The sequence below is a fragment of the Lycorma delicatula genome, chromosome 7 (assembly GCF_047948215.1).
Source record: "Lycorma delicatula isolate Av1 chromosome 7, ASM4794821v1, whole genome shotgun sequence".
Classification (NCBI taxonomy): Eukaryota; Metazoa; Arthropoda; class Insecta; order Hemiptera; family Fulgoridae; genus Lycorma; species Lycorma delicatula.
In genome coordinates, this window is record NC_134461.1 from 122531216 (window position 1) to 122556316 (window position 25101).

Sequence of the window (25101 nt, forward strand, 5' to 3'; positions counted from 1 at the left end):
AATTTCAGAATTATGTACTATAACATCCACTTAAATATTTAAGCAGATTGATTATTGATTAATTTCGAAATGTACATTACAAATTATTTATTTTTTAATTTAATAAACAAAGTTACACAGAAAACAGGTTGTTTCTTTATTTTAATCGTATACCATTTCTTTCCATAAAAGCAAATCAATTGTATTATAGTGCGGACTGGATGCAAGTTTATTATTTATCTTGTAATAGTTATGATGATAAACACTAAATCAAATCTTCCCAACCTGCATACTGAAAGTGGTACTAATGTGTGTCAACAGGTTTGGGGGTTTGAATCTGAGGTTGGTTTTGAATTTTTTATTTATAAGTGCCTGCAATTATTTGTCAACCTGTCTGTTTAATATTTTGAAATTTTTTTATATCGACATCATTTAAATATGATGTGCAACCTTACTCTTTCTATTTAAAATTGTATTGTTCCAACCATGGGAGTTTGAGCAGTGGTGGATTTCTAAATATGCTAGCTAGGCTGTAGCCTATTGTGGCAAATTTTCAAAGGCAGTAATGGGCTGCCTGAAACCGAGTCAGGCCCCGGACACTTGTTGGGATATAAGGTGGTTACCGTAGATTTAAGCTCATCAAGCACTACTACTATCTCCCTCCATTCGGTCTCTACAACTGGAAATAATCGTTTCATCTTCTCAATCGCCATTTCACCCAGGAAGAGGAGCTCTTATTCATGATAATGATTTAATAACCCACCTTATGCATAATGAAGAGAAAAATTATATTTGTAACTTTTGTCAGAAATCTTTTAATCAGAGTTCTAATTTAAAATTACATTTAAATAATCATACCCAAGAGAAAAGTTATATTTGTAACTTTTGTCAGAAGTTATTTAATCATAAAATCACTTTTAAAGACGCATATTAATATTTATACAAAAGAGAAAAATTATGTTTGCAACTTTTGTCAGAAGACTTTTAATCAAAGTTCTAATTTAAAATTACATTTAAATATTCATACAAAAGAGAAAAATTATATTTGTAACTTTTGTCAAAAGTCATTTAATCATAACAGCAGTTTAAGGACACATATTAATATTCATACAAAAGAAAGAAATTATGTTTGAAAATTCTGCCAAAAGGCTTTTAATCATCTTTCGAATTTAAAGAAGCATATTAATTTACACACCAAAGAAAAAATTTGTTTGTAACATTTGTCAAAAATCTTTAATGAGAGTTATACTTTAAAAAATTACTTCTTTTTGTTGTAATGATGTTGTTTCTAAGGCAGAGATTATGTGCGTTCTCAATATTGTACAAAATAAGTTATACTTAAGTTTACGTGAAGATATTGGTGCAACTTTTACTTTTCCTGATAGTTGTATAGTGTCAAAATTCCAGCTTGGAGCTATTAAATGATGTCATCAATCATGTTCCTGTACTGTACTTTGATGGCATTCTGCAAATACACTGGACTAATAATGACAAAATATTTTTCAAGTAAATATTAGTAACGTTTGTTTTCTGTACAAAATAAGTTGTGATCATACATATATTTTTTGTTAAATTGAAATCTGTTTATTTTAGAATTTTTATGCAAACCAAGTTATTAAATATTGTTTTCTTTTTACTTGGCAAAATAATGTAGGCTAGTTTTTGTGAAAAAGTTTAGCAATCTTATGTAGAAGCCAATTATTTCTAAAAATGTCTTTAGTTAGTTTTTATTTCTTATCTATGTTACTTTTAGTTACCGTGATCATTTTTATGCAAGAAACTTGTTAAATTTTTTTTGTACTTCAGTGTAATTTACTGAAACAATTTATCACAAAAAATGGTGTAATTTTAAATGTATATTGTAAAAAAATCAATAAAAAATAAACTTTAAGAATGAATGTAATAATAAATAATGAAAGGTACGAGTTGGGCAGCTATAGGGATGGTAGAGGCTGCAAAAAAATAAAATGTTTATTTTTTTTCAGAGTAAACTGTGATAGCATACCATTATGAGAGTCAGGAAATTTTTATCAAGGTCAGTATAATAAGTCAGGGAAAACAAACCTTAAAATTCAGTGGGAATCCTGTTTATAAACATTTTTACAATCCTTCTTCTTAGAGATCCTTTTTAATTGCTTTTTATCTAATTTACTTTGGGTTTTTTCAGCAGAAATCTGTTAATTTTTAAAGCGCAAAATAATATTTCAAAATTGTTGCTATCAGTGTAGGTATACAATTTACAATATTAGGTACTTTTCTTTTAACATAAGGGGGGCCCACTTGCTTTTTTATTTGTGGATTTTTGCTTCTTTCTGTTACACAGTAAATACCTTGGTTTAATTGAGTTTAGGTTGGATGAGGAAATGTAACTGACGATTCAGAATACCGAACTTTGTATCGTATTACCATTGCGTTAACCTTGTCTAATTACATAAACCCGCGATCGATGTGATTTTTAGTTTTTGATAATTGATTATGTATTTTTTAGCGCTGAATAGAAAATAACCTTCATTTTTGTTTCATCATGTCAGGATTGCAAATTTCAATATTATCAAAAAGATTAAAAATTACAAAAATGTGATACAATAAAGTAGACATTTTTTTTTTAATAATAAATTAATGTAATATATATAATATTCTATTTTATATGCTTGTTTGGCTTATATTATGCATTCTTAGAGCTAAACAGTTGAGTGGTCTGAAGAGGGGGGCAGGTGGGGGTCATTGACCCCTAAATTTCTAATGAAAATTGCCATAAAATAAGCCTAATTTCTATTATAGTGGTTAATTTTTATGAGGTATGTAGTGCCTTAGGAAACCACTCCCCCTCTTCACCTACCTTTCATGATGAAGTATGTAACTTTTATTCCAAGTGTCGAACTTTCTTTGGACGGCTTATACTCTGCTTTGCGCTTTTCCTTCTATGTTCTCTATAGGGTTCATCTTGGTGTAACAGCCAGGCAGTAGTCTGCCATCATTATAGTAATCCATTTTCCTTGATATGTCCTTTCCATTTCTTTCATGTCCTGATGAAATTTCTCACCCGTCTCTTCACGTCTCGTCACAAACGGCACCCAGATTTTCAGGAAAATAGTTCACATGTGAATTTAGGAAGTGAACCTTCAAGCACACAGAACAGCCTAAATTTTTGTACTTCTGCAGCATGCTCGAGCGGTTGATTTGAAGTTCAGATTCTTCTTATTGGCCAGAAACTTGGTTAGTACTTCTTTAAATTCACCCCCAAACTTCTTTTACTGCAACTTCATTTGTTTATCAAAATTACCTTGTTTGAGAAGATTTCTAATGTCAGGACCAGCAAAGACATGCTGTTTATTTAGCATTTTATAAGACGGGAAATTTGTCGCAGATCTATTTACAACATTTACCTTCTTTTGGTAAGGCTTTGACCAACCCTAACTTGATACGCAGAGTTGGAAGAACTTTATTCTGAACCGGTCTACGTACATCGGTGCAGAAGATTAATTCCTCCTTCTGAAAAATGTGTAAGAAAATCCTTTTCTCTATACCTGAACCAGGAAAGTAATGTGCCAGCTGCTAGTAGGTTCTTCACTTTAATCTTCAAACCAAGCAATTCTGAATTTTCTTTGATCAGATGTAATTCTCCAACCAAATCATTTAGTTCAGACTGTGAATAAAACTCTGGTGCATAGCTATCTCCAGGTTCATACACCTTGACATTATCTTCATTTAAATCGCTTGTGGAACCATCTGTTTCAGTTAAATTTTCTGATGGAATTGGCACTGGTATGTCTGGACCATGTGGAACCAGACATAAAGCGTATGGCATATTTGGATAAACGATTCTTTTTTATTCTTTAAATTGAAACCATGAACACCAGTTCAAACAAAAGTAACAATCGTCGGTGTAATTTTGTGACTCCATTAAAACTCCAAGTCTGTACGCTTCTTGTTCCCTTTGACCATCATCTAAGTCCTTCAACACATGTGCAGCAAACTTATTGGGATGCCCAAGTTTTGCCTTGATCTCCTATTTTCACCTGAAATATGACAGGTACACTTGTCAATTGAAACTTGTTATTTTTTTTTTTTGCCTTTTCACCATTAACTCATCACAAATGTAACGAAAAGAATCTGCAGCCTCTTGAAGCCATTTAGAGAACAGAAAGTTTGCTTATGGTCTGGAAACATATTTTCCACTGACAAAAACAGCAGTGGCGGATAGCTGCCAATAAAGTATTACATCTTGTTAAGTGTTATCGCAACCTGTTGACCAAGCTCTTCTTCCACTGTCTTGTCATCTTCAACCCAACCCCCCCCCCCCCAACCATTCTCTTCAGACCACTAATCTGTTTAGCTATATAAATGCATAGTAAAGGCCAAAAAAATGAATATGTTTTTTTTAATTTTTTAATAAAAAAATAATGTTTTATGTCTATTTTATAGTATCACATTTTCAACTTTTTACAAATTTTGAAATTTGCAATTTGTGAAAAATTCTGACGATAGAAAAAATGAAGATTATTTTTGGATTCAGTGTTAAAAAAATACTTAGGAATTAATCGTGTCAGTAGTTAAAAAACATTCCTCTACATCCCAAATTTTGCAGGTCTGTGTTATATATACAAATTTGATACAATTTATTTATAAAAAAAGCAATAATTAAACTAAACACAATAATAAAATTTGAAAAACCAGAAACTAGTGAAAATCAAATGGCCTCTGTTAATACAGAAATACTTAATACTTTTTCAGGACAATGTTAAGTTTTTAACAGCTTTTCTTTTACGATTGATGTTTCTGTTTTGTTTTTTTTATTACATTGTTGTCTGACAGGGCCGTGCATGTTTGTAAGTAAGATTTCTTCTTGTGATTTTATTTTTAAGATTTTTATAATCTGTACAATCTAATGTATTACTTTAATGCAATCTAACCAAAATAATAAATGAAAAAAGCAGTTTGATTTTTTTAAAACGGGTTGGTTGTAGATTTCTGTCATATTATGTATATGGATAAGTAGATATGAGTTATAAGCTGAAATACTTGGTTGCTATTTACTTTATAATTAAAAATAATACAATATAAAAATTGTTGTTTTAGGTCTCTCTGATTATATGTTTATGGATAGGTACATTAATGTTATTTTGTGATAGAATAATAGTGGAATTAAAATTGCTGGAAAATGATTAATGTTCAGTAATGACACCAATTTATATAATATCAATGAAATATTAGCAGTTTATAATTTGTACAGTCAAATACTTCAAAAGAATAAATAAAAAGTTGGGGATAGATTATTTTCTTTTTAAAAATGGATGTTTAGACATAACTTCCCTTCAGCCAAAATTGTTGTCAAAGATCTCTCTCATATTATATACATAAACAGATCATGAACAGAGTTCAGTAATACACAGAAATACATTTCGTTGCTATTTATTTTATAAAGTACTAGCTGGCCGTCTAGCCAGAAGCTGGACCCTCTGGACTCGGGTCAGCCCAGGCGAATCCAGAGCCAGCTCTGGGTCAATTCTTTTAGTTGGTTCTCAAGTGATGCAATAACAAACAAACAAACTTTATATATATATATATATACACATTTCCGAATAATCATGTCAATTTGTTAGATTGACAGTGTACCCTGATGCATGTAAAAAGTTAGCCTTCAACATACTAACAAAGTCCATGTTTGAATTTTGAAAATCTGATGACTTTCCAGAGATATTAGAGAAGCACACCATTTCACTTACCAAAACAGCACGCCGTTTGTTACCAGTTAATGGTGATGATTCATCATCATCATAACTTATTCCAACCTGTTGTGCAATTTCAGATACTCTCAACCTGATCGTCTTCAAGAATGCCTCAAATCGCACGAGTGTTTTTGTCTGTAATGCTGGTCCGAGGACGGTGATCGTGTTCTTGATTTTCCACTTGTTTTCGTTCTTCTTTGAACTCTTTATGCCAGGCAAACACAAGAGTCCTTGACAATTTTTGGTCCCTGAACTGTGCAGTCAATATATGAAAAATTTCCAACGCTTAAACTTCATGAGCAAGAAATTTTATAATTATACATTGCACGGTGGAAGGGTGCACCTATTGCTGCTACATTGTGAGCGTTACTGACGAATTGGTTGGAAGTGTGGAATGGCTGGCTCTCCCCACTCATAATGACTCCACCCAAGCATACTAGAAGCACAGGCCCAGTCCTACCAACCGTAGATCCTCTGGAACAAAAATCCCGTTTATATTTGATTTACCCTCGTATTTTATTTAACGTAAATTTAATTCTATTATGTTTGTAATATTATTCCTTTGATCGATTCGAATAATTCAGTTCAGTTCCAGATCATAAAGTGATAGAGACTGGTAGTTCACAATTCATTAATTCAGTTCATTGAAGTTTGTGCTTCAACCGGCAAATCTCCACTTTTACATATATATTAGAGATTTTTCAGAAAATATATTAGAGAGCGCAATAAAAGAAAAGAAATAATAAAACGAACATCAACTCAACTCAGGAACAATGAAAACAAATGCACGGTATCAGCTGTTACGAAGGATAGAATAGAGAATCAATATGCTACTAGTGCTTCAGTGTTAAATTAGAATAAATATGGAACTAGACTCACACATTGCAGTAACTCATCAAGAATAAAGCAGATCAGTTCATAATAACAAATTACTTGCAATTACTAGCAAAAAAGTGGATCATGAGTTATTTCTTCAAGGGCAATTTTTATTAAGGTAGTTAATGACAAGTTATCTCTTCAAAAACTGGTAAGGGGTTAATGATTATTAATCATGAAAATAATGTTTTTATTGATTTGGGTGACTTAATACCGAAAGCAAATTTGACACGATATCTGAAGAGAGCGTAGAAAAATTTGGGTCTGATTAGGTTCCCCACGCTTAACACGACATTAGTCAGGTGTAGAGAACTTTTCTTGTATTTGACATTAAAAAAAAAATGATTTATTTTGTCCCAGATATGTTTAGTTCTTGCAAGATATAATTGCGAATAAGATATTAGACAAATGAAACATCACTGGTAAACAAAAATTGGGCTATGTAAAAATAGTATGATAGAAGTTACATGTAATCAATATTTACTTATTGTTTGCATATTACAAAGATAAAACAATTTGCTTTGCTTTATATTTAAAAAATTAACATAATTTCTTATAAATTGTTTTAATTCAGTCACTGTCTTTGTTGACACATTCAACGCAGACAAAGACTGCCCTAGATACTGGCTCCTTATAAATAGGGGCTCTGCACTTGTTAGTGTACCTGTTCTTTCTTTTAGGGCAGTACTTGCACTTTGGAGGCTTTTGATCGTTAGGTTCAGCAGGCTAATTTTAAACATTGTAGGCAAGGTCTACAATGTAATTTTTTGTTTTGCGGGAATAGTCAGTGTTTTGATTTGTACTCTTTTCAGCAGTTGATTTTTCACTAACTCTTTTCCAAGGTCCATCAAAATCATTTTTTCTTCTTATATTCACATGTATGTTTTGAAAATAATCAGAGCATTGATAGCACTGACATTTAGCATACCATTAAAAATAGTAAACGGCCATTTCAACCGACAACAGACTGATTCATGATACACAATATTCAGTTTTTAGACGATCGGTGATCCACCTTTAGTAACATTACAATAAGTTATAATTTCGGGTTTCAGAGCATGTCCACTACTTTCATACCATGGAGAATAGGAAGTACAAGAACAAGTTTCTTTTCTTTCTTATCCAGAATGCAAGAAACTATGGAACAATAATTTGCGGGATTTGATAAAGCAAATATAGATGAACATCTGGGATTTTTTGAAACGTTGAGAAGCTCTCCTGGAATTTCCCGTTTATCTTTGCAGAGAATCCAAATTATCGTAAATCCGTAATTGGCATAGAGATCGTTTACTAAAGGTGTAGAGGTGAAAAAATTATCCATAGTCGCATTTCTAACTGTACCATCTATTTCACTGACACAGAGTTTGACTACATTTGATACGGATAAAGGGGGGCTGTCTTTAAGTTGTTGACCTGTATATCTCTGTATGTATTTGTCTAGATGGTTCTTCAGTCTACGGTAGCATAGATTTTATTCTGTATCGACACAGTTTACTCTTCATATACACTAAATTTACAGCGTCCTCTGAAGACCTGCATCATCACGTCAACCGTGACACTTTTTCCTACACTGTATCTTTCACTACATGTTTTTACAAATCCATCAAAAATATTACGAATAGGGGCTAAATTATCAATCTTTTTTCATTCAACGTGTATAGAGTAATCATTAAATCTCAGTGCTTGCGGTAGCAAATGAAATCTTCACTGGAACATAGTGGCAGTAAATATTTCAGTTGCTGTTACATCTACAGCTCAAAGATCATTTAATTCAATGCGATTCTTTTTTTAACTCCAATGATATACATTAACCCTAAAGATACAGCTAATTCTGTTTCATTAGTTAAATAACAGTCCTGTACACCTCTTGAATATTTTATATTCATTTTAGTCCAATTTCTGGTTTGTAAAATTTATGATTTCATGCATCATTGAATCCAGACAAAAGTGTTTCCAGCACTCCATAGTTATTTTGTTGTCTTTTGCTACTACTCTTGCTAGTTTAGTAATGTTTTAAGAATGAGCATCAACTAACTGCCACGATTACAGCTCTTATAATTTTGGAGAAATTCCTAGGACGGTTTCATCCTTTTCCCAGTAGAGCAGAAATGGCGTATAAAAAGGTGAGGTTTTTTCTCACAACCAGACTAATGGCTGGTTAACCAAATGACATTTTTGATTATTAAAATTATGCAATATAATCACAAAAAAAATTGTAAATTCATTGACCTCTTTGCTGAACAGCTACCTCATGTGACATTTTTAAAAACAGCCACAGCTTAAGAAAGATGAAGTCTGAAAAATTGTTTATAACCTCTTTTTTTTTAAATTTGCATTTCATTTACATTAATACAATTAGATTTTTGATCATGAAATTAAAGTTAAAAAAAATGATTTTTTAAGTATGGATTTCATTAAGCCCTGTTGATTTTTGGGCTTAAAATTGTATTTATCAAAGTAATTATTTATTTTGATAAGTTACCCAATTTGATAAAGTATTTATTATTCAACAAAGGTAAAAAATGAAAGTTTTCTAAAAAAAATATAATCAAGTCATCTATAAGCTGGTAATATAAGTTGGTCTGAGATATATTGAAGTAAACAAAAATCAAATCCACTAAAAGAGAAATTAAATTTATTAAACTAACAAAGAGAAGTCAAAGTATTAATTAAGGAGCTCTGTAATATTATTAAAGGTTTTCAATGATGTGAAAATGAGACATTAAATAAAGACTTGAAAAAAATCACAAGTTATTACAGCATTAAAAATAGTGCTACACTGGTTGCAATAAAAGAATGAGTTCTTTGTAATTTAATGATAGTAAAAAAAATTTATATTTTCTATTTAAAAAAAAGACAAGCCGCAGCCTGCCCCGATCCAGTCTCCTTAGGTTACAAACCTTTGATCACTAACCTGGCCTTGGGCCAGACAGTCCAACTACTTGTACACCTAAGCAGACCCCCCGTCACCAAGGTGACGTCGATGTAACTTTCCCCCAGTTCAGAAGAGAAAGGTGGCGGTTCTGCCTTGTTAAGCTTGTAGAGGTTCCTGGCATCAATGAACTGTGCGACACTGGGGCCAGCGAGTGGTGAACCCCAGGCGGAAGACTGCGTTAGCAACCAGCATTCTTGATGCCCGGGAGATCGTTCAGAATCTTCGCCAAGCCATCGGCGTACTCCTTGTGACTCGCACAACGGTGAACTACTCGTCAGAAAACTGAGGCGAACTCTTCGTCGCGGCGAAATATACCATATTTCGCTCGTTAATATTAGTACAAAGATTAGTTTCTCCGCGCCAAGCTTATTTTTTTGTTTAATTACAATAATTGAGTAATTATTCAAAAATACAAAGTATCTTAAAAAGAAATGAACACAAATAGTACGAAATGTGCACGAGTTGAAAAAGTAATAGGAAAAATAAAATATATACATAAATACGTACAGCCAATGGTAGATTATCTTTTGCCAGCATATGCGTATACTGTTTTTAAAAATGTAATCTAATCGGTCTACTTATTATAAAACTACGCCAATAATATTTTTGTTTTGCTTTATTTTATTAAACGTGTTGAAGGTTCATCTAATAGATAAATGCGATTGTTTGTGAATCTGTCTGTTTGCAACAGCATTATACGAGAACCAACCGACCGATCACTTTAGTTCAGTCTGGAATATAACATTGAAATATCAATTACTTAAAAAACAACTGAAAAGGTACATGCTGACTAATTTTAAAAGAGTCGGTGTGACACACTTAATCTAAAGGCTTGGCAGATATCAAGAAAACCGGGAGAGCAAACGTTTTTTTGTCTAAAGCTATCTGAATATTAGCAAAGTCTCTATAAATCTGTTCGATGATACTATGATCTGTTTGAAAGCCAAAACGGTAGTCGGATAGTTTGTTTTGTTGTAAAAAGGTTCTTCTATATCTGAAAAAGACAGGATCGGTATTCAAGATCGACATTAGGCCAATTCATTAAACATAGTTATTTTTTATAAATCATCAATAAAATAAATATCTTTCTCCAATCTTATCTGTTTTAACGTAATTTAGGATTAAAAGTAAATAAAATTGATTAAATTTTCCTAGCTTCTTTAAATTCAAATTTCCATTATCAGAAGAATAGGAGATCGACTTTAGATGAATTCATTAAACATAATTGTTTATATATCATCAATAAAACTAAATATTTCTCTTTCAAACTTAGTTTTTTTAACGTAATTAAATTTAACTTCATTTTTTCACGTAGGGGGTAAACGTATCCTGCAAATTTGAAAGTAATCGGTCGGTTGGTTCTTGCATGATGTGATAATAAACAAACATACAAACTTTTATATATATATATAAATTTCCGAATAACCGTGATCTGTTAGATCGAGAGTGTACCGGATGCATGCAAAAGCTAGCCTTCAACTTTCTAAAAAATACTCTGTTTGAATTTTGAAAATCGGATGACTGTAGAGCACCCATTGTACCTTCCAAAAAAGCGGCACAGTGGCATCCCGTTTTATCAGTTGATGGTGATGATTGGTCTAGCTTCCTGTGAGGAGCTTGCGCACCTCACCACTCTAGCCTCACACACAGCCCCAACGGGAATCCCATTATTGTTAAAAAAATTTATTTAATGTGGAGTTAATTCTATTATTTTTTTATATTATTCATTTGATTGATTCGAATCATTCAGTTCAAACCCAGTCCACACTGTGATACCCACCGGGTTGGTCTAGTGGTTAACGCGTCTTCCCAAATCAGCTGATTTGGAAGTCGAGAGTTACAGCGTTCAAGTCCTAGTAAAGCCAGTTATTTTTATACGGATTTGAATATTAGATCGTGGATACCGGTGTTCTTTGGTGGTTGGGTTTCAATTTTCCACACATCTCAGGAATGGTCGAACTGAGAACGTACAAGACTACACTTCATTTACACTCATACATATCATCCTCTGAAGAATTATCTAAATGATAGTTACCGGAGGCTAAACAGGAAAAAAGATTCCACACAGTGATAGACACTCGCAGTTCACAGTTAATTAATTCAGTTCATTAAAGTGCGTGCTTCGCTCAGCAAATCTCCACTACTATACATATAATTTTTTTTCGAGATGAAATACATCTAAAAACCTTCTCGGTTATGCCAAGAAACATGGATAAACAAATTTGGTCGTAACTGATTGAGTAGTTATTTTGAGTAGTATCCCGAACAAAAAAAAACCTCTTCATCTTTTTTATAATAGTATAGATAGAGTACAGTATCTTGCATCTCTTACAGTATTTTAAATGCAATTAAAAAAACTTTTGAAGAACTAATATTACTTTATCGATGCATTTTTAAATAATACAAATAAAAAAAACTTAAAGTTCTGCATCCTTCACAGTGTGTATATAAATGTCCTCAATTACGTTTTGTTAATGCCTTCTGATTTGAAGCTCATGACTTTTTCTTTTTCTTTCTAGCCTCCGGAACCACCATTAATTATTACATCAGAGAATGAATGAGGATGATATATATGAATGTTAAGTGATGTGTAGTCTTGTACAGTCTCAGGTCGACCGTTCCTGAGGTGTGTGGTTAACTCAAAACCCGACCACCAAAGACCACCAGTATCCACAATCTAGTATTCAAATCTGTATAACAGTAACTCTCTTTACTAGGATTTGAACCTTAGAACTCTTGACTTCAAAATTAGCTGATTTGCGATGACGAGTTTGAAAAAGAAGTTGCTACTAGTAACTTCTTTTGATTTGTGATGACGAGTTCACCGCTAGACCAACCGTTGGTCTAGCGGTGAACTCGTCATGACTTGAAAGCTCATGACTGCTACACCACACGTCCAACAATGGACATGTTTCAAAGCAGCAGCTTACTGAGCAGTTCGTAAACTCCAACAATTCATTTGCTGCATTATATTAAAATTTCTTACCATTCATAACAACGGTTTAAAGAAACCGTCTGCAAAATTTTTCATTCTTTGTCTTGCACAACAAATAAGAGACAAAAGAGATCACATTGGCGGCTGCTGCAACTGCACCAGTTGTATAATTTTCATTGCGAGGACTACTGTATTTGATAGAGACTTTGCATTGCCATCAACGTTTAACACGCGGTGAGACAAAGCATAAAATGGCAAACATTGAAGTTAATGTTTGAAACAAATTTGAGATCAATGTTACATTTGTACATTTCTTATTATAACCCGAATGTATTCTGAAAATTTAAGTAAATTTTTATTTTATTAAACTTATTTAACTGTTACGTGAATGAAAAATTATTTATTAAGTCTGTTGTGCAATATCATATGTGTGTGTGTGTGTGTATATATACATATATATATATATATATTTTTTTTTCATCATTATAAACAGATATCGTTTGTATTGAAATATACAATTACATGTGTTGGCGTCACTGTTTAGTAGCTTGGGATCATTTGTTTATATGCATTGTTAAAGTGAAATTTGTATTGTAATATCAGTATTATTTATTTGTGTTCATTTTTGTTGACCAAGTAAGTAATTTTATACCATTCTAACATAAATTAATAGAATTTAAGTTTGAATTTTTTGTGTTTATGAACTGATAGTGTAGCTTTAACTTGTGATGAAAATTTATTTAAGTTCGACGTAAAATCGTTTATTTAAGCAGCACATTAAAAAATTATTATATCGTGGGCATATTATTACTAGTCGTTTTTTAATTAGTAATTTAGGCAATTAAGCAGTTTGTTCCACCTTAACTTTTGTATCGTATACGTTATTACTCACGTGGTGTAAGACAAGGTTAGCCTGCGGAGGTTAACCCCACCGGGTTGGTCTATTGAACGCATCTTCACAAATCAGCTGATTTGGAAGTGGAGAGTTCCAGCGTTCAAGTCCTAGTAAAGCCAGCTATTTTTACACGGACTTGAATACTAGATCGTGGATACCGGTGTTCTTTGGTGGTTGGTTTTCAATTAACCACAATTCTCAGGTATGGTCGGACTGAGAATGTACAAGACTACACTCATACACATCATCCTCTGAAGTATTACCTAAACGGTAGTTACCGGAGGCTAAACAGCAAAAAAAAGAAAGAAAAGCTTGCGTAGGTTAAGTTTCGTTGAATTATATTTATAAAATAAATAAATAACAATGGTAATATAATGGTTATATTGGATGATATTAACTATAACCCAAAAGTTTGCTGTTTATAATTATAGATATAAATTAACCAAATTTAACCTCTGAATCTTAAGTCACTCTGAGGTCAGAGCGTAAAAAGTAACAACTTTTTACTTGTCTAGAAAATAAACTCCATAACTGCAGTCTGCATATCTAACCTTTAATGATTTTGCATCAAATTTTCTTTTTTTTTTGTCTAGAATCCAAGCAAAACATTCAGTTCAAAAAATTCTGAGGTAGTTGATATTCACTTTCCTTTTCAGAAACAACTCAACAGAGGCATTTCCTTTCATTTTTGTCAATGCTGTTCTATTTATTGTATATGTAGCAGAAAGGACTGCTTCATTACTTCACCCCTAAGCAATTTGGGTAAGTTGAGTGCAGAATGCAACGAGGATCTTGCCACCTCACAAATGATTCTGTTTTCTTTCTCAGCTACTCTAGATTGTTGTGGAGTATTAGATACCGTCATAAAATGTTAACACTTGCATTAATTTTTCCAAGCCTGATTCAACTATAGTAAAGTGTTGTTTTATTAGATGGACATTCATTTGATTTATGCCATATAATTTGCTTTTACAACAAATAAGTCCCACTTAACAATTTTTAGAGAGATGACCTAATTTTCTACAACAAAAACATTTCTTGCCATTGTGATTAGCCTTAGCATGACTCCCTTTTGCTAAAGTTTGATCTAGAAGCATGCTTCCTGGGTTGACTGACAATCAACCTTGAGTTAAAGATGTTTCGTATCATAATCCCAACTCATATTTAAAAGTAGTTTTGCAATTCAGACCGTGTCTTCTGTTGGCAAGTCATGCCATGTGATGTAAATGGGGTAAAACACATGAGGCAATGTTTATTAAAGCCTTGCGCACGCCATTCTCATATATTGTTTTGCCTAGGAGTATCATTTCATTTGAAGTTCACTGTACTTTGCAAGAGGAGTGTCAGATTTATTTTAATTTCAACCATACTTTGTGGGCAGTAGGATGTAACTCTACCCAATAAAAAATTTCTATCTAGAGAAAGAATAATTCTTTCTTGACTATTCTTCTTTTTTCTATTTGCTATGATCCATTCACCAGTTTCTTCTGATAATCAACACTTCCAGTCTCAGGCTTTTCAAAGGTTCTATTAACAACTTGAACAAAAATATGTTGCTCTAAACATGTCTGCACAATAATATGCCCATTAGTTTTTCAATTTTGTTTTCTTCTGATGTCTGTAAATATTCCATAATTTCCAACTAGATGTAGAAAAAAAACACCCCATCGCTTGATAACCGTAAACTTATATTTACAACAATATAAAGGAAAAACCTCCACGTCAATTTTCCATCTAATGTGTTTACCGAAAATTGCCTGACCTACTATATTTGGTAAAACTCGCTAAAAAAAATCTGAGATCGGTTACAAAAAACTATTTCTTTAATTTTTGATTGTGAGATCCATGTAATCCTTACATAAATAAATTTTAATATTATTTACAAAGTATTCTTATATATAAAAAAAAAAAAGTTATATTTATAACCCTTAAGGAAACTACCTATGTACATCTCTTAACTACTACTGCTATTATTACTTACATCATACTATGTTATAAAAAACTATTTACAGAAAACAATAACATTTCATTATATCTATCATTTAATTATGAATTTTGTTATAAATAATTCAATACAGATTTGTTTACACAAAATCATGATCACAACAACGTTTCAATCAAAAGTTTTATGAGATAACAAAATTAGTTAACAGCTGAAGCAATTAAGATAAAATAAAGCTTCATACACATAACATTTTGTTATTACCCTTTTGATAGTTTTTGCTGAGGTTTCTCTGTCTTCTGTCGGCATCTTTATTTTTTAGTAGCCACTGCAGCTCTGTCTTGCTGTTTTGATGACTTCTTACCTTCAGTGTTGATAAGCCTATATACTGTTGCAGTCTCTTTTGTAGCTCCATCTTGACTGACTTAAATTTGCATATCATTGTTAAAAATTTGTAAAAAAAAATGTAAAGTCAATTCTTCCCTAAATATTTTGGTTCTCATTGGAAGTTTATTACTTTCTTTAGTACACAGATAAAAGTAATCGATGCTGAACCACTCCCTTGTCTTAGTTCTGTTTTAATTTCTAATTCTTCTGACAATTTTACATCTGATTTTGTGTTTAGAATAGTCTGTCTGTTTAGTAATGTTAATTATGTTGAGATCCTTACCAAATACTAGAACATTAAATAAGGAAGTTCTATAGATCGAGTTGTATGCCTTTCTGAGATCTATGAAGACAATTACTTAATTTTTATGCCTTGCCATTTTTTCTCCTTATTATTGTTTTAAGGGTTGTGTTTTGTTGTGCATATGATCATACTTTTCTGAATCCTTCATGTTCTCCCAGTTATTAAGTCTATGATTAATTCAATTCTATTTTGAAGTACTTTTCAAAGTATTTTATTTGTCAAAGGTAAGAGGAAAATCCCTTTGTGGTTGTTTACTTCTGTTTCATCTTTTTGTTTGTGTAGTAGATCTATTAATACATTTTTCTAATTTTCATGGAATTTTTCAGTTTCCATATCTCTTCTAGCAAGTTCTTCAGTATTTTCTTGCGTTTTTCATGATTCTTTCCATAATTCCATATTTTTCAAGCTATCACCTGCTATCTTGTTATTTAATTTCTGGCAAATTTTGTCTATTTTCATTTAATAATTTTTTTTTTAATTTTGCAGTTTATGTTGTTAGATTTTGGAATTGAAATCTTAACTTCTTGGTAGTGTAATAATTTTTCAAAGTACTTGCTGGAATTTTACAGTTGTCTTTGTTGTTATGGCCTATGCTATCAAATCATACAGCTAAGTCTTTAATAGAAGATACCTTTTGTATTGCAGTATTATTTTGTATTATTCAGTTCCACAATATATCGGCATTTGCAAACCTTCAAAATTGAGTATGAAATCAATTTTCTTTTTGTAATTTAAAAGAAATACTAAAAGAAAAAAAAAACTAAAAAAAGAAAGATGTGAGTAGCTTATGAATAAACTGTCATTTATAAATACTATGAAAATTAGAGAACCGAAGTGCATGCCTTGTCTTACTCCACATCTAGCATAAATAGACTTAGAAATAAAATTATCAGTTTTAACATAGGGAATTCTGTTTGTACAAAAGGAACATTTTATGGGAAAAACACATCGTTGTAATCATTGAAACAATTTGAACAAGATGACTATATTTTGAAAATAAAGTATTTAATATTAAGCTTTTTATTGAGGTCAGAAAGTTATAAAAATATTCTTCCAAAAGTACAGCCGCAACTAGTAGTTTGCATGTATCCTGTTTGTTATAATAACCAGCGACACACAGTCATGGTTTAATAATGCCTTTCGTACAGTTTTATCAGACTACTTTATACTTCGTTGACATTAATATTATTATTATTATCATTATCACATTATTATTATTGTTATCATTATCATCATCATCATTATTATTCGCAATATTTCTGCCAAAGACTCATCTGTGTAAAAAGAATAACAAATTTAAAGACATTAAAATCATATCAGTAAACATTGTACAATTTAATATAATGGTGAAATTTAAAAAAAAAAATATGTAAACGCAGTTGCAAGCAACCACTTTTTCTTAAAGCCACTGTTTGATTTCAGCTTTCCTTCAGTTGTTGTGGTAACTTTATTATTTACAACTTATTTACACACTCCACAAAGTACAGAATGAAAGAATATTCATACCTTACTTTTTTCACATTGAAGCGCTTTCGGGCATAAGCCTTTTTTTTTTCTTTCTTTTCTTTTTCCTGTTTAGCCTCTGGTAACTACCGTTTAGATAATTCTTCAGAGGATGAATGAGGATGATATGTATGAGTGTAAATGAAGTGTAGTCTTGTACATTCTCAGTTCGACTGTTCCTGAGATGTGTGGTTAATTGAAACCCAACCACCAAAGAACACCGGTATCCACGATCTAGTATTCAAATTCGTGTAAAAATAACTGGCTTTACTAGGACTTTAACGCTGTAACTCTCGACTTCAAAATCAGATGATTTGGGAAGACGCGTTAACCACTAGACCAACCAGGTGGGTTTCGGGCATAAGCCTGTCTTCAGTAATGTTTACTGAATTTACACATAGGTAACATTTGTTAAAATTTGTTCAGTCAATAAAAATTTCGTTTTAAAAATTTTAATGTTATTAAAATTTACTTTAATTTGCGATCTTATGTTAACATATTACTGTACTGATTATCTAATTTATATGAAATTGCTTATAAATTATAAATTACCAACTTAAATAATATTTATAAGAATATCCCTAGTGAATTCTGTCTGCAGATTCATTAAGCTGAATTTACATTTGCGTCTGGTTTAAAAGTATCTAATTGTACAGTGTTAAAGTGTACAGTGTATATTAAGAGAACAAACAACTCTCCCTGTTTTATTATAGGTTATTCAACTTCAATGTATGCACCTTTTGTAGCTTGGCAGATGTCTAGAACAATAATCTAACTCTTGGCAGATGTTTAGGAGCATCTGCGGCATTATTAGACATATGAGTAGTATAGAAACCTCGGGTTCAACTGTCATTTTGCTTTCTATGAAAGTAGTGATTATTTGGAATTGAACCCGATGTCATGTTTTTTAGATGAACATGTGTTTGTAGTTAAATTTATGAGCTGAAAGAGTGGATTTACTGCAAAATATATAGCCAAACATGGATTTGAGATGTCCCCCAAAATTACAGTAAATAACCAACAATCAAATGAAGTTTGAACCTGAAGGTCTCTTTTCACGGGTTTATTAGATACATTAAAGAACGGCTACTCACAATGATGAATGTGTGTTCACGTTAAATTTACATGTTAAAACAGTTAATTTATTGAAAAATTCATAGTAAAACAATTGTTTTATTCATTGAATAGTTTGATGCTGTCATGGGGATTCCCCCGTCTCTATTAATAATGATTTCTCAACTATAAAGGGAACCACTGTTTTATTATTATATTCTCATCGAATCCAATCTTTCATTTAACTGCAATCACCATGATTAAGTGCAAATTGTATTATGATATTTGGTCATCATTACTTTCAGCGATTGTGTAATATATCATTGATTATTATTTAATGTCTATAATGTCAGTTTAAACTTCAAAATCATTGTTAGTTCCTTATCTCGAAAATGGTGTGTCCTAGGCCAATTCTAACACGATTTTGAATGGGTACTTTCCAACTTCCTGGAGCAATAGCTGCTAGTTTCATGCGTTTAGGTCCAACCATTCTCAAGATATGCTTTTTCTTACAATATTTTTTGTATTTGATGATGAAATAAAATAAAAATATGTTTTTATTATCTAGCAGTCAACAGGTTAACAGTTCTAATCACTTTTAAATTTATTACTATGTTTTGAAAAAATCGGTCATCATTACTTTAAGCGAAAGCGGGATGATATGTGATAAAAGTTGTGGATTGTTCATTTTTTTATTGTTGAGATAGCTAATGACATTATCTTATGTATATTATACATAAAAAATTGATATTTATTATATTAAATAATGATTTATAAAAAAGGGCGTATCTTGAAAAGGGTGCGTCCTACACAATCTTTGATGCGATTTTGAAAACCTTAACGGTTTAAAAGAGTACTTTCCAGAACAATAGGTCCTAGTTTCATGCATCTAGGTCCAACCGTTCCCGAGATACTTGCGCGAGTAGAATTCGCTAATGTCAGTTCACCTCAAACCTATTTCATTATCAGTTTTTAAAATAATCTTCTTTATAGTATATGTTCCTTCAGATTTGCAAGGCTAAAATAATTTCATATAAAACCGGAAAAAAACAGTAAATGCTGAACAAACTCTATAATGCTATATTGAACCCGACGTTGAATGTGAACGTGTTCAGTGTAGCAAACGTGAATAGCATAATATTTATACTCATCATTAGCTTGTTGTTTATTTAAAATTACAAGGCAATTATCACTTTCATCATGTGGGAAATGTGTGATGACAAATATGGTGTGGGCATGGATTTTTACATTACCATTTCGTTAATTTGCAACTTGCGTTTTAAATTCTCATCTCCAAGTCTATTATTTTCTATATATTACAACTTTGAATGCAGCTAAATATTATCGTTTTGATATGAAAGTCTTTGATGAAATAATCTTTCATATCATAACATTTATCATAAAACTCTTTTGATAACCATGAAGCAATATCGAGTAATAATAATGTTTTATAAACATACGTGTACCAGTAGTAATTGTAATAGTTTTATTTTATTATCACCCGTAATCTCATAAAAAGCCGATCCAGGATTCATTTAATTCTTTAGATTGTTTTTTTTTTTTGTAACAAATTATCAGACTGTTTCCCTTCATCATGATATAACTTTGTCGCATTAAAAAAAGGGCCGATGAGATTTAATGTAATAATAGTTCTTTAGATTGACTCACCTTAACATTCTTCTTTTACTGTTGCTGTGATTTGCAACTTATTAAACGTTTTTTTCATATAACATCTAACTTTTATATGTACCAGAAATTAGTAAATCTAATGATTTTTATTACATTTTAGACTAACTTCATATATAGTGTTTGACTCATCGGAATTCTGAATAGCCAAAGTTTCTGAATAATAATCGATTGCGGAATCCTGATTGCGGCTTTTCTATTATAAAACTCAATTAATTCTTTTGAATGAAATCAGCTTTAATGGACATTCCCCTTCTAAAAATAATAATATATTAAATCATCTAATTCTTGTTTTAAACTATCAATGTCGATTGCTATATCAAAATGATTGCCTTTCCTTTTAAATTTAAGATCATGGCATGCATAATTGAAAAATTTAATACTGTTTGGCTCCTTTACTTTTCGATATAGGATTTCATAATCGGGATCTTTTTTTTAATTTAAAAGAATCATAGAATAATATACGAATCGTCTGGTTGTATCTATAATTACAATACAATTATCTTCATTATCGTGTGTAAATGGTACTGCCATAGTTTTATGTCTCTGCTTTATTGTTTAATCTATCATTTTCAAACATATGATTTGAATATTCATGCACAGTTGTTTTCTTTTTCGATTTGATGTAATCAATCATCGATATTTTCAAGTTCTTTTAATTTTGCTTGTAACCGAGTGTTACACTCAGATATATGCATCTTGATATAACTTGAAATTTTTGATGAAAAAATCTATTAAATTTTATTACATTTAATATAAAACTTGGGGATATCCAGGAAGCTATTGATAGTATTAAATTATCACAAACCTTTTATGACATTCATAAGACATTCTCTTATTACATTCCTCTTATGATTTCACAGTTTGACCAGTGACTTTAGACATTTCCACAGCAGCCGGAATTCCGGCTGAGATCAGTGTTGTAGTTGATATATGCAACAAATATTTATTACCATTCATTGTTTAATATGAACTATTTTATTGTAATTTCAACTGTATGTAAAACATAAATTATTTATAAACCTCATTTATAGTTCAAAAATGATTTTGTAATTTACTTATTACAACAGTAATTATAGGTACTTAGTATTAACACCACCACAGCTATAGCTTTATTTAAAAACAAAGTAGTCAATCGGATTTCGGTGGAAAATGGGCCGAAAATAGAGTTTAACATAAATAAATATTTATTTTATAAATATAATTTAATCAAACTTAATCTACGCTCGCTAGCCTTGACTAATTAACATCGTAATTTTTTGAGTATTTATTTAATAAATTCAGTAATTATTGCAATTTGATTATTTAAATAATAAATAATTGTAATTACTGAATTTATTAAAAAAATTAGGGTGTTAATTAAGTCAAGGTTAGCGAGCGTAGGTTAAGTTTGGTTAAATTATATTTATAAAATAAATAAATATAAATAACCATTTATATTCTGTTTTGAATCTTTTTCAGCCCATTTTCCACCGAAATCTGATTGACTACTTTGTTTTTAAATAAAGCTGTAGCTGCGGTGGCGTTAATACGTGAGTACCATAATTATATATTAAAATGATCTCATGTTTACAGATTGCAGATATTTTAGAAAAATATGATGATTCTACATACAATATATCTGAATATCTTACATTGTTATATTCAAAATTACATGAAACTGTAAATGTTATTGATTATAAACTTAAATGTAAAAATAAAACTAAATATAAATTATATTGAACATGGAAAAATTGTCCAAGTTTACTATACATAATTTTCAATATAAAAACACAGCGTCAAATATATTGCATAATATTGCTTTTGAATTGGTATATCGGAAAGAAAATTTAGAAAACGAAAGAAATCCTCTTTTAAAAAGAAGTTTATGTTTAATGTAAATCAAAATGATTATGTGTATGAAATGGTAGTTGAATTATATAAAAATTTAAAACCTATAATAAACTTTTTTATAATAAATATTCTTTATATATTAGATTATAAACAATTATATTCATATATCCAAATTTGTATAAAGAAATTTACAGTTCTAACCATATAATGCACCTACATAAACTATCAAGTTTTGTATATAACCAGTTTCTGATTGAATTAGCATACGTCTTAATGCCAAAGGGTACCGTTTTTATTTTACTAAACTAGTTCAGCCTACCTTTCCAGTAAACTTTAATCAATCGCTAAATTTTTTCATGTGTATATACTTCTCTGAATCTGTTAACAAGATAACAGGTTTTATTTTTTGGAGATGGTTAAGTATTATTATCATCAGTAAGGTGGAGGAAATGTGACAGAAGTTTGGCTCTTATGGGATAATTTTTTTTCAAATCCAAGAGTTGTAAAAAGGGATTTGTGTCATAAATTTGAATTTTTGGCTTCCAAACAATTGCTGATAGCATATATACAGCTGCAAATAAAAGCATCTTATAATTATCAGTCTTTTTCCACAGGTGAAACCTCAAAAACCGGTTTAGTATTTTTTTTTAAAGAAATTTTTGACATGAAGATTAGTCTGCTTCATAGAATATCAACTAATTTATTCGTAAAAAATCTAAATAATGAATACATTGAATAATATATTGTTAGGGTCATCAATTGGAAAGTTTATTCCTGGAGTTCCAGTAAATATTTGAGCATTACAAAGCTTTGTGGTAACATCGTATGTCAACCATTCTAAACCCAATGTTTTGTCTCTTTTTTTTGGCAACAGATATTCAAGGTCTTTTACCTATTTGAACAGGAGGCTGTAAATCCTGTCCCTTATCATGCTCATTATCGGTAATATCCCCAAGAAAAAGAGCAACTAACATCAGCCATGTACACAGAACCCTTCTTTAGTTATACTCGTTGCAATGCCAGTAGAGCCTGTCAAACTTTCTGGAGAAATCACGTTGTGGAATCGTCTTCAACTATTTGGTACAAGCCCTTCGGGTGGCTGGAATTTCATAGACAAAGCAGACATCCTATCGTCATCGAAATTTACAATGCAATCGCTGAGTTGAACCATCACAACACACAAGTGAGTTTCTGTTGGATCTCTAGCCATGAGGGGATTCTGGGTAATGAATGTGCAGATTCCGCTGCTATAAAGACGCATTTAGTCAACCCTCTTTCACTACTATTGTTACTACATCCTAATTTATTAACTGTGTAAAACTCACACTTTGCGCAAAGCGGCTAGATTACTGGATTGCTACAGTAGACAAGTGCGAGGGCAAAATGTTGTTTTTAAACTAAAGTGATATCTGAAATACATGTATTTTAACTTGTCGATAAGTTGTTTAAGTTTAACTTGTTCTCATTTTAATAAACTCTGGGTAATCGGTTGTTAATTGTATTCACTTGTCATATTTGAATATTTATCAGATCAGTAATTAAAACTTGACCTGATACAGATTAAAGACAGTTGTGACATAATTTTATTAATGAAATGAAATTAATTATGTATTTACATTAGGAAAAGTTAACTATCATATTTACCATATTATTACAAAAGATATTTGAAGTTAGTGCCCTGCAGAGCTAATGCAGCAACGCTAAAGTAATCATACTGAGAAAAACCTGATGCAAAATGTTATCAGTGTAAACGTTCGTTTTTAGTTATCGATAGTGCAATTTCAAAAGTATGATAGTGTAGAAGGTTTTATATTTGTATAGTATTATAATGTTATAAAAAGTATATATTCAAAAATAGTAATTTAAAAGTTTTTTTAACTTCTGCATAAAATTCCCATATTCTTGTAAGGTAAAAGGATTAATCTATTTTTTCTCAATGAATATGTTTAATTTACAACTTCACCCACCTTGGGGGCGAAGAAATAATGAATATTTTTAATATCTTAATCTTCAAAGGAGTTAGGGCCTCTGTTGATGGCTTAAAACCTTCTCTGAGATAACCTTCCTGCAAATTTAAAAGTAATTGGTCAGTTGGTTCTCTGGTTCTTGCATGATGCATTAACAAACAGACAATAATATATATATATATATATATATATATATATATATATATATATGTATATATTATTTTTTATTTATTTAATCAACCAAAGTACAGAATAAATAAAGTAGGATGACTTAACTTATTATACTACAGCTGCATTATATATTCATCTCAAATTACATTACAAACTTCGTAAAATATAACATATCATGCATTTATTTATTTTATTTAAAATTTAAAACCTTTAATCTTTTTTTTAAACTTATTCAGTTAAATTAAAAATTAAAGAAAGTAGTAATTAGTAAAGTAGTTGGTGAAGTAAGTTCAGTTAAATGGACAACATGCATAATTAATTGCTTTACTTAAAATTATTTTTTTAATTTTAATTTGATTTTATGCCTTGATGTCATATTTTTAGATATGTTAAAATGTTTAAATGTTAATTTTAATTTTTCATATTTTAAATTTTGTTTAATTTTTAATTTAACCGAATAAGTTTAAAATAAAAATAAAAGGATTAAAGGTTTTAAATTTGAAATAAAATAAATAAATGCATGATATGTTATTATATTTTACGAAGTTTGTAATATAATTTGAGGTGAATATTTGCATATATAGTGGAATAAGGTAAGTTATTCTACTCTATTTATTCTGTACTTTGGTTAATCTAATAAAATAAATATATTTATATATAGTGCAGAGGAGTATAATTCTTAAAAGAATTGTTTAAAACAAAAATTTATATATATATACATTTCTAAATAATTGTGTTCTGTTAGATTTTGAGTGTACTTTGTGCATCCAAAAGTTAGCCTTTAACCTTCTAACAAATACCCCATTTGAAAATCAAATGATTGTTTGCAGACATATTATAAGAACACAACTCTGCCCTCCCAAATCAGTACCTCAGGGACATCCCATTTGTTACCAGTTGATCGTA

At 30.7% G+C, this 25101-nt stretch overlaps 2 protein-coding genes across 2 annotated transcripts in view; both read left to right on the top strand.

Moving 5' to 3' along the window:
- LOC142328414 (uncharacterized) overlaps positions 1–25101 on the top strand; it is a 147175-nt gene that overhangs the window by 32082 nt on the left and 89992 nt on the right. The window lies entirely within an intron of this gene.
- LOC142328415 (ras-related protein Ral-a-like) overlaps positions 1–25101 on the top strand; it is a 31269-nt gene that overhangs the window by 2076 nt on the left and 4092 nt on the right. The window lies entirely within an intron of this gene.